General features: G+C 45.3%; 1 protein-coding gene across 2 annotated transcripts in view; it reads right to left on the reverse strand.

Annotated features, from left to right (window-relative positions):
* Nucleotides 1-11,570, reverse strand: part of sulf1 (sulfatase 1) — a gene marked incomplete at its 3' end in the record, with an annotated part of 31,061 nt that extends 19,491 nt beyond the window's left edge. For both annotated transcript variants that reach the window (XM_079292414.1, XM_079292415.1), the window contains exon 1: nt 11,411-11,570. The remainder of the gene's footprint in view (nt 1-11,410) is intronic.
* Between the last annotated feature and the right edge of the window lie 336 nt (nt 11,571-11,906).

Consider the following 11,906-nt stretch of genomic DNA (forward strand, 5'->3'; position numbering starts at 1 on the left):
TTGTTTGGCCTTTTCTTATCGTATCCAAGTTTACTTGTGTTTTTTTCACCCTCTCCTTCTGTGTCAGATAACACACACTCGCACACGGAAACTCTCTCTCTCTACTGGGGAGCTGTTGCGCTAACTGTGCCGAGACCGCGCCATTGGCTGCCCGCGCTCAAAACACCCACGGCCACTCTCCCGTGCCGGCCAATCACGGTCCACCTTCCACCAGTCACTCAAAAGTCACCCCCCTGGTGAGTCAAGCGTGACAGAGGGCCAGTGGGGAGGATGGGACCACACTAGGGCGGAGGGGGTTAGGGGGCACGGGAGGCGGAGGGAGGGTTCCGCTATATTAACCCCAATGACACTGTCGCCAATCACAGATTACCACCGAGTCATAGTAGCACGTTGGTCATAAAAAAAGTCTGCATATCCTTTGCTTAAATGCCACGGACCAGCGTAAAATGTATACTAGCGTTAAGCCTGAGCTCGTAGGCAGATATTATGCAGAGTATTATGCCATCGTTTAAAGACGCATCACACTTATTTAAACACATTTCAACCGTTGATCAATAAATCCAACGTACCATTATGAGATTGACTGTAATTTTCAGTAACAACAATGTATGTGAAAGATTGGCTTGTGGCTGTGGGATGAACCATGACGCCGTAGCAATAAGCACTCCATCATTGCCTTATGGACAGCAGTCCACACTTCACTTCATACTGCTCGCTTCCCTGAGTTAATGGCCTGAAAACAAACGGCAGGTCTATGACACCTGAGCCGTGTCACCTGAGCCTCCACCCTCACCCTCATTTCCACAAAGGGCCGCTCCCGATTGGCAAAGAGCAGAAAACCTAAAATAAGTGATCATGTATGGTGTCTGACTCCTAATGGAAGGCACTCTGGATAAGTGTATCAACATTTTAAAGGGTGAAACGCACATTTTCTTTGACATGTTGCTTTAGTCCTTTCACAAACTCACAGAAAGCGCATATCCAGAAAAGGCCTACATCTGCAAACACTTGCTCCTCATGGATGTGCCAAACAGATGGCCCTACACAACATACCACACCTACAAATTGTCTTCTCTTACAAACACAAACAAGTTTATAGGTAAATCATGTTTACCCGTTTTTTCCACCGGCCTGATGCTGCCTGTGATAAACGGGTCTTCAGACGGAGCTTTAAGAGCACTTTGGTCCGTCCTGCGTTTCAGACGAGCAGTGTCCGGGCCAGCCAGCCCAGTCATCATGACAGCCCTGTGCAAACATTGGCGCCGTTTGGACAAACACCCCTCCAGCGCAGGGTGGCAGAGTGCACAGAACCTCACAGTGAATTACACATACACACAACACAAACTACTGTACAAACACATGGTGACATGCAGGAACTCATAAGACACTCACAAGGCTCTCTCCCACAAAAACACATTTGCCTGCTGCGACGGTGCAACTCTTACATAAATGGGAACGCTTCCCAGAAACAAAAAGATGCAGCCCAAATCTAGAACAAAACTCAAGCCTCTATTTCTGTCAAGCTGTGGATGACCTGAAATCATCACTAGTGTAATGTTAGCACCCAGTGCAAATTCAATTTGACATGCCAATGGTTCCCAGCAATAGCCTCTTCATGCGACTCGGAGACGTAAGACTACAGACAAGAAGGCTCATTGTGGAATCTGATACAAACCTTGCGGTACTGATGTGGTTAGCTGTAGTGGTATCAATAGCTACATTGTCTGAAACGACTGAGATGGCAGGGCGACACATAACGACCAATGGGATGTGGGCTGAAGTTACGCATGCTAAACGACGCTGCGCAGGCCTCCCCTTGTCCTTTGGGCTACCTCTCATCCTAACTCAATTTCACCTGATCCACTTTCCTCACTCGGTCATCTCAAGTTCAGTTATGACCAGAAGGATTTATTGCCAAACGTACCCCTGGATCATTTAACAACCGTCCATCTCAAAGTCACCCCGAATCAAAGGAAACACCACTATCATTTATTCATGAGGCATCCCCAGTGACCTGGCTTTTTCATGCTAACATGACATATGGAACTTAAAGCTGCCACATGGAGAATGTCCAGCTAAGTGACAAGACTAGTGTAAAGAGATTAGCGGCTGCCGTTTGTGGACCAGCGGTAGATTGATGACAGTTGGCTGACAGTTGGCTGCTTGTATTCAGACCTATGGTGCATGTAGGAAGTCTCTCACATGGAGGGACTTAAATCGTCCAGTTTGGACAATTTAAATACTCATTACTGGTTATCAGGATTACCAGCATAAGATTAACCGTATTAGATCAATGTGTGTTCAAAACACAGTCATTTGTGAGTGTTTTGTACACAGCAGGGAAGGTACCCAGTGCATCCAGCTCTAAACATTGCTGGATGTATTCAAGCCGAAGAGGCAGCTCAAACTCTGTAAATACAAGCAACAATATGAGTAAATACGCTCAAATCTGAAAGTCATTATGGAGTTGGCTTCTGAACCTCTCCTCTGTTAGTGCCACTGCGTCTAACTTGCCTCCAACATCTGAGTTAAAATGCATGTTGCCAATTTCAAGAGCCCTTTGAGAACCTTCTCTGAGATTTATGTTTCACGACATATTTTTTTTTAAACCCTTCATTTTGAATGAGTCATTTATTTCTGTCATGTAATGTGATATAAGCAGAACAGGCTTCTTCTATACATCTGTAGAAGAGACAAGAGGTCTTTATTCCTGGACAGAGTCAGAGGACTAGGGAGCACATTGTTTCTCCTTCCTCATTGTTTTGGAGGATTAGCACTAATGACCCTTTAAATGAGCCTTTACTGTACTCATCACGGTTAAGCTGGAGGAGGAATATTGGGGAGGGATGGGAGGAACGCAGAATGCCCTGGGGTTCAAAAGACTGGAACAAAAAGGCCACTATGGAGTTTTCAAACACACAGCTGCCAGATACATAAAAGATGTGCAATTTTCAGATTAATGGCCATCAACACTCGGGACTTTAAGCACACCTCAACACCCTACCATTCTTTACTTTCATGACAGAAACGGGGTTTTTTTCTACTTTTCTTGCAGAAAAAAAGCTCTTTCACTTACTCTCCTTTGGCACAGGCAGCTCTGCTCAGTGATTTGGTGTGGCTGCACAGACAGCTGTGCTTTGTGCGCTGAGGAAAACATAATAGTGTCGCTGCTTGTGTAACCATCCAGGGCAGTACTATTTGGCTGGTTGGCAGTCGTGCCCTCCAGTTAGGGCCTCAAACCACACACCCTGCTGCACCCTGACCCAAGTGGTAATATGGCTTTGATGGTGGCTTGTCTAACCTAACCTCAGCAACTTGAGGCTAGCCACACACACACACACACGGGTTAAGAGGGGGAACTCTGAGGGAAGAAAAATTGACTGGAGGGGGTTCGGTACAGAGGTATGAAGGTAACAAAAGCCTTGTTCTGGTTCTGGTTCTGATTGGCCTGCATATTCTTTTCAGCAATGGCAAACAGGCTACATCTGGCTTAGGTTCCTTTCAGTCAACAGTGGCAGTCTATGTATTCATCAGCTGTCACTGAACAGCAGACGCACCGAGAAGACACAGAAGGGAATTCTTCTGGAAGAAAACACACTGATCGACACCAATGAATCCATGTATCTGTTAAAGCAGTGCATTTGTGCACTAACGTGTGTCTGCCTGTGTACTTTTGAGTCTTGTTCAAGAGGTGAAACAAGATGCAAGTCAAACCCAAACTAGATGCCCTGCCCCTCTCAAATAAAGAGCCGATTTATTAAGGACAATGGCCATTTCAAAGCACCTCAAATCCCCTCTTATTCCTGTCCATTCTCTCTCCCTCTCTATTTGCCCAGTCCATCACTAAGGCAGCCAAGACACAGAGGAACAATGGCAAAGAGAGGGGAATTAAAGTCTGATGCATAGTTTGAATTCTGTAGACTGCACTCAAGCTATAGGCTCCACGACGAGCAATGACGGCAAGGGCCATTCTTCATACAGTTACAACTTTTAGGCAGGAACTCCACTCCAACGTCTGCCATGACAGAACTGTGGAAAGTAGAAATGACTGAGAGTACAGAGAGAAAGCATACATGTGTAGTTGCAAACTGATCTTAGAGACAAAGCAGTAGAGATGAAACAACGATGTTAGATCTCTTGATTTTTGCTTCAGACCAGTGACATTTTTCAGTGCTGGCTGATTGCTCCCTCTCCATTTCAGAGGGGAAAAAATAATTATTGCAAGGCCTTAGATTAAGGTTTGTCCAAATATATGCATGGGAATTCGGCTGGTCTGCTTCCACGAGGACTGACGAGGGCCTTTTGCACTGAGGAAGGCCTGTGTCAGGACTTCGCTGTGCCCGGCGGGCCAAGGGCAGCACGTTGTACCAACCAAGACCCGCCCATCTGCCACACTGAGCTGACTGAAGGAGACCTCTGTGCCGGTGCACTCACTTGGCTGTGGGTATATATGCACTGGGAAACCGCTCAGACCTTGGTGTTTAAGACTCTTAACTCCACTGATTTATTTGAGCAAAATGCCCAAATTAGTGTAGGATCTATGACAAAATTCCAGTGAGAAAACAAAGCGCGAGGCAAGTGAGGAGAGATCACTGGCTCTTTTTTCCGACATGTTTACGGCTTCACAACTCTTAACCTTGACAGGCACATTCAGACACTTTGTTACGTCCGTATTACTTCAGATGTTAGAGCTAGAAATGACTCCCATCCACTGGTATGCGGCGTGTTCTGGGTTACAACGCAGGCCACTTTAATGAGGAAGAATGGCCTCAATTCAGTGAAATGTGAACCCGGAGTGAGTGCGTTCACGGCTATTAGCTAAACCCCTCATGTTTCTCTCGGACCTGGTAAGAGACTCTTTGTAGTGCCAAGGCTGCCAGGCCACCCCATCAATATTATGGATGCATCTTAATGTATAATTAAATGGATCCTGGTCTAAAAGACTTCAAAGTGGGAATTGGCTTGCGGGCCACTAGGTGGTCTGTTGGAAATCATGACGGGGTTTGGAGAACTCTAAGAGGGAAATAATTAAAAAACACACAAGGATGCCTGTATTTAGTTATGCATGCATGCATGCATGCATGCATGCATGTATGTATGTATGTATGTATGTATGTATGTATGTATGTATGTATGTATGTATGTATGTGTGTTCCTCTCCTGAAGGTGGTGTGTATATTCAAGTGTTCATATCCTTAATATGGACACCCAGTTTGAGGTCTGTATATCCAAGCAAAGGCCTCATGCTGGTAACAAATGAGCCTTAAGGTGCTTATTTTCACACCTGTGCTATTTGGGGTCACAAAGGCCGAATGAAGAAATAACTGAATAATAATAGATTATAAGTACTATTAGTATTACTCGACAAAAGCCCCTTTGCGGTCCCAGATGAAGAGAGGGAAACCAGTCCTCTGATTTATAGTGTGATATGAAAAGATGGAATCACAAGCAGAGGATCAGCAGCCACAGTTACAGGATACGAGCCTCAAGCAGGCACTTTCTTGCTAAATCTATTCTAAGACATGAATGGAAACCATTAGCGATAGACTACCTCGGATGAATAAATTACAGCGCATTTATATTCCTCCAGCCACTTTCTTGTCAAAACCCACGCTCCCATCAGAAACACTCCATCAGGAAGCGAGGGCTGCAGAGAGAGTCAGAGCGAGAGAGGGAGGAGAACGTATTTGCTCACTCACGGGTGGCTTTCTTGTCTCTTCGACTCGTCAAATATACCCCAGATGAATTATTCCTTTCACCACAAAAGAGAGCTATATGGCAAATTTCTTCAATGGGTTTCCACTGAGGTAATTGTCAAGAATAAAGAGATTGACTTCTTTTCCATGAAATCAGCAGCATGGTGGCACGGAGAAAGAACGAGAGAGAGAATTCAAGTCTGATGGATTTACCAAGTTCAATAGCCCTGGAACGTTCGCCGACTTCTGACTTGAATATATCGAGGAAACTAAGACCTGCGTTGTTGAGTTTCAAGACAACTAACTGAAATAGTATTTGACATTAGGAAGACGTGGGCACTGATTACTAATGGACAAAATAACAGAAAGACTTTAGTGTAGGCGCAGTTTAAAGAAATAGTGTGACTGATCCCCCATTCTCCTAAACAGCACGTTGACTTGATTTAGGGAGCAAAGGTAGTACAAGGTAGAGAAATGTTTTACATAGCAAATGTAAAGAGCATTACTTTTTCCCCCCATCTCTGTGCGGGTCAGTGATTAGAATAAAAATAAACTCATAATGCAGACTGAAGAGAGTTATGGCAGTCTCGATACAGTAAGAATCAACAAAAAGGATGCGGTCAAAGGTAAACAGAATATACTGGGTGCAAATTGTACAACCACTCAGCAACAGCTCAGTCAGCAAACCCCATGAGTGTAGGGCTGCTGCTGCTGGCGCGTGAAACTAAACACCCCTAAAATGTGGAACATGTGTAGGCATATTCTCTGAGAACGGTAGACAAACATAGACCATGAGAACCAGCCTGCGTGACCCCGAATGCCATAAACAAACTTCTCCACGGCTGTGACACACCAACATGATACCGCTCATAAAAACGCATTCGCAGTCTGATTGCACCTGTTCAGCACTCCCCCCTGTCCACGCCTGTGGGCCTATATGCATGTGTGTATTTGGATGTCATATACTCTCAGTGTGTGTGTGTGTGTGTGTGTGCGTGCGTGCTCGTCATTCACTAAAGAGTAAGAATCAGTCAGACACGTAACCTGTAATTTGTGCACAGGGGAGCTCTCCTTTCCATTGCCTCTGGCTCAGTGTGTGGCTTGCCAAAGCATGCAGTAACGTCATTTGGAATTGAATTAACTTTATCCTGCACGGCAAAAATTCCAGATCTCAGTGCATTGCAAAATATCTAAAGTGCGATATCTACTGAGCAACCAGTTCGCTTACAAAGCATAAAACAGGAAGCTTACCGCCGCTAAATGCTTCTATTCCTTTACATCATGAGCCCAAAGTTGAAGGAATGCAGTCAATGCATCACCCAAACATGTTCAAGAGACACCGGCCAGACTCGGCTGAACTTGCCGCAGGCAATTCAAGGAACGCAAAGCGCAGATAATGCGTGTCGTGCAAAGCTGGACATTGTCAGTATAAACACAACTGTTCAAATCAGCCATTCTGCATCCACACGGCAAAGTCGGGCTGCTCCAGTAAGGGCAAACAGGACCAGAGGCTACCAGTAGCACATGGCCAAGTCCACACAAATGAGTGTTTGTGCACACACACACGGGCAGAGGAGGGGAGTGCTGGCAGTGGCTGAATGTGTTTGCCCGCTCCGGGGGAGAAGGGGAAGAAAGGGAGCAGAAGAGCTGAAACAAACGCATGCTGGCTTCTATTAGTCGAGCGGGATGGAGGGGTGAGGAAATGCATTCATTCCTTCTGGACGGCTACCCCCCTCCATCCATTCCTATCCCTCCAACCCTCCCACCCCATTATCTCCATTCGGGAAAAGCGGCGGATGAAAGGGACAACCCCCCAGTGGCAGCACTTCTCCCTCCAAACCTACGCCGACGCATTCTGACGGCTGCTTAATTGTACGTGATACAGGCAGGGCCCTTTCTCTTTCAAATCTAAAACAGATTGCTTCTCCCTGGGGAGGGGATTATTGGACAAGAGAGATGACAAAGCAGGGACAGTGCAGCCCTCTGGGGGGGGGGGTGGAGGGCGGAGGGGGTAAGCTCGTGGATGGTGTGTGTGTGTACACGTTTTTCTATGTTTCTCTTGTGTACATGCCTGTGTCATAAGAAGATTATGTTCGTGTCAATGGGTTTCAAATGCGCGCACGTGTGAGTGGCGACCAAGAACGCGTGCGCGAGATCCCGCCTCTGATCACGACAACACCGTTGGATCTTTCTGTCCACTTTCAAACCACCGCTCTGTTATCACGTGGTCACACCTCCCTTTCTCTTATCTCGGCCTCTTCTACTTCATCCCTTCTGTGTCTCCCTTGACCCAGCTTTCTCTTTCCCCACGTGAAGCCCATGCTGCATCTGTGCTCAGTGACATTTGAACAAAAGCAGCTCCGGACATCACAGCAAACGCATTGAAATCCTCTTTTTTTCCCTCACTCGCTGGCTCAAAGTGCACATTAATGAGTAAGGTCTCAACTTAACATCACAATGAACTACTCTGGGGTCATTCCCGGCTGTCGCACAGCTGAACCATCTCCTGAAAATGTGTTTTTCTATACAAACCCCATCTCTTTCAAACCAGTCATCAGGGCAGAGGGTTAAGACAATGAGTGGAACAATGCCAGACAAAAACAAAAAATGTTCCTGGTTTTGCAGCTCTCTTTAACATCTGCAAGCACTAAATCGAAGGTTGGACGGTCAGGCATTCCTACCAATAATGCACTGAATGTGATGTTTGCAAGTCCTGACCTTTACCGCCCAAATCAGAGGCTGAACAAACACTTGGGGGTGCTATTGTGAGCTCCCAAAACACCCCAAAATAGATCTACGCGGTGCATCTGTGAGGGCATCTCAATATGGACATGGCACATTTCCCTGGAGATTTATCCTCAACGGTCAAGGACACGTCTCGTGTAAAAGGTTGTATGTCACAGCATGGAAATTCCATGGAAACGTTTGAACAGGGAGGACAACAAAGGAACTGAGAAAGTGTCTGACTCATCTAAAGATAGCCTTTCTCGATCACGCATAAATAAAAAGAATGCTCACTGTTCAAACACTGGTCATTTGCAGTGATTGGACTGTGCAGTCTACTCCAGCGCTACTCTGCAATCAGGCTGGTGTGAGGAACACTATCATTAAGCTGAAGAGATAAACAAGTGCCGGAGGAGAGGGTGGTTTAGGAAATATTTTCTTAACATACTTGCACACAAGAGAACACACAAACTATATTGTTATAAAGCATCTTTTTGTGTATTTTTACAGAGAGATGAAACATGTGAGGAACTTCCAAAGCAAAGATGTCGACTAACTCCATAAGTAGATGATTAAATCGTGGGCCTGTTTCAATGATTAGGTGCAATTTGGTCAAAGAGATCATTTTTATAAACTCTAAAGTCTTTTTTTTTTTTTTTTTTTTTTTACTGGCCCCACGCATCTTCCTATTCTTCCTGGAGAACAGAAAGTCATCTGCAAGGCTTTCAATTTGACTGCAAACCAGAGAACCCTGTAATGATAGAATTCATAAAACGCGACTCCTGTCATTGTAGGGTCAAGTTGAGAAAGTAAAATGCAGCATGAGGATAGTCTGGCTCGGCTGAGACAAAATGATTGTGCTGACCTGGAGTTAATGAGAAAGAAAGAATGGAAAAAAGGTTCAATACATGCCGAAGATTGCCTCCACTGCTCACACGTACGTATAATTAATGCCCTTTTAATTTCTTACAATAATTTGTCTGCCTCGAATGCCTTTGACCGTGTTCATCAGTTGGCATATGTATGAAGTCACGCAAGATGTCTGGAAAGTCTGATTCACTGTGGCTGGCATTTAAATGACACACACACACACACACACACACACACTTTTGGTCCCGTTTGTACAACAAATGAAAACCACAGATACCTCGTCCTCTTCCCTTACAAGCAGTCACTCACCATACTTATCAGAATGAATTACTTCACATATTGCTTTTCACACACACACTCACACACCACAGTAAATTCAAGCGATGGCAGAGCCGCTACTAGAACAACGTTTGTCTTTGCAAGCGGCTACCCCCCAGAACCTAATTATTTGCAGCAGCTGCTGCTCTTGTTTGTAGCACAGTGAAGCTAAACTGTTTAAAGGATCTCCTTTCTCTTCTGAGCTGGCAGTCAGCGCTGCCTTTAAAAAAAAAAAAAAAAACACCCCAAAGCTGCTTTTGCTGGGCTCTGGTAATCAGAAATTGAATCTAAACGCTTCCAGGTGAAACTGAAGTGAAGGGAAGATTGATGGATCAGTCTCGTCAACACTGAAAGTTTGAAGTTGGGCTTCTTCATTTTCCCCCCTGGCTTTCTCCTCCAGTAACACATACTGGCAGTGGCAATGTATTGAAATATAAGCCACTCAGTTACATTTTCCCCCCCAACTGTGCCTGGCACAAGCCGCCTGGCTTTGAACAGGACCACAGCATCATTTTGCCATTTAGGAGCACAAGTTATTGTGGACTGCTTGAGAAGGTGAACGTATTGATCCAACACGCAATAAAAAAAAGAAAGAGTCCCAAGTCACTCACTTGGTCCCTAAATAGAGGAAATGTAACACGTCACACTAGGTTGAATCCAAGCTTACCCGAAGCATAGAATTGCATTTTAAGACGAGTAAAAAATATGTTCCAACGACAGCATTTTGATTTTCTATCATTCAGATGCAATTTTATGTGTAAGTGAAATATCTCTCTCGTGAATACAGAAAAACATATCCATGAGTCAAACTCAATATTTCTCATGAAAGTTCTATGTGTGTCTAAAATAATAATAAAAAAAAAGAAAGAAGATCAACTTACCATTCGACTTCTCTCAAAAACCTTTCATGTTATTTCATACAGCCACATTTTGTACGCACATCTCGGCTGGCCTTAAAGCAGCAGTCATCACAACCTATTGGTGGTTGTGTTACACACTTCAAGTCATTTGCAAACACCTCACACTCACACAGTGCCTGAAGCTAGGTATAAATACTATACATCATATTCCCACTCCGCTGGCAAGTTTCCCTTCTCACTTGAGTTAAATAGCTGAAGTGAGGTGTGTATTCTGACTCTCTGCTCAGCTCTGACAGTTTGTCCGGAAAGCTCTCTTCAGCAGCTCATCCATTTAGCGTATACTGACACGTTGTGCCAGAAGTGCACTGTGAGTAAGATGTATGAACAAACTTATCTGGGCTGAAAGTGAGTGAATGCTGAAATGCCCCACTGAGTTTTGGGAACGTAGAAAAATGTTGTTTTCATTTCCTATTGTCAGACCTGACTGAGTGAATAAGGAAACAATTTATCTTCACTCAAGATTTTAGGATAAAAAGAAAGAAAATGAAATAGATATTTTATTCAACCTTGTCCGTATTATAACTCATAGGGTTCCCCCACTAACAGTAGCCTTTTCAAATCTAACATCCTGCATTCAGAAAACCAGACATTAACAGATGGGTGCTTTTGATTGGGGGGAAAATGACATTAATGGAATGTGCTGCCTTCTAATCCCGAGAGGAGGAATTTGGGACGAAGGGAATTCCTGTCACTCAGGAGGAAAAACTATGAAGACCAGCGCACACAGAGCTGCTGTACAGGCAACACACATTCACTGCACTTGTAGACTCCTGACTGCATCACAAATGTACTGCCAACTGAATAAACGAACAGGCACAGACCCTGTAAAAGCAGTGGGAAATACAAAACAGACACAAAAAAAGAAAGAAAGTTGCACAGTACCTGAAAATGCAGGGGAGCAGAGTGCTGGCCAGGCGAGGATTCCTCTGTTCAGTTTTCTTCTCGCGTTTCTCCACCGGGTCTCCCCTCGCTCACAGAGGCGATTGTGTCTCGGGTTGAAGAGTAGAGGGGACCACACAGCTCCGGGAAGACAACCTCTCTCCTCTAATCCTCTCTCCGATGTGATGACACTCTCTAACCTCGACCATCTGTTGAAACACGTCCTGGAGCAGCAGTCAGCACCGCGCTGTGTCAAGAGCCCCGCTGCCCTGCCCAATCACAGGCGGGCTGCTGGGTGGCTCCTCGCTGCCAGGAGGCAGGGACAAGGACACAGCTCAGCGCTGAGGGAGACACGCACGCGCGCACACACACACACACTCACAGACCCTCTCTACGAGATGGAAGCAAGAAAACCCCCAGTCATTCGTAACCCGAGAGGCAGCGGAGGAGGACGGGACAGGGAGAGTGAGAGGAGTGGAGAGAGAAGGAATGGGAGGGG

This window comes from Melanostigma gelatinosum (assembly GCF_949748355.1).
Source record: "Melanostigma gelatinosum genome assembly, chromosome: 20".
Lineage (NCBI taxonomy): Eukaryota > Metazoa > Chordata > Actinopteri > Perciformes > Zoarcidae > Melanostigma > Melanostigma gelatinosum.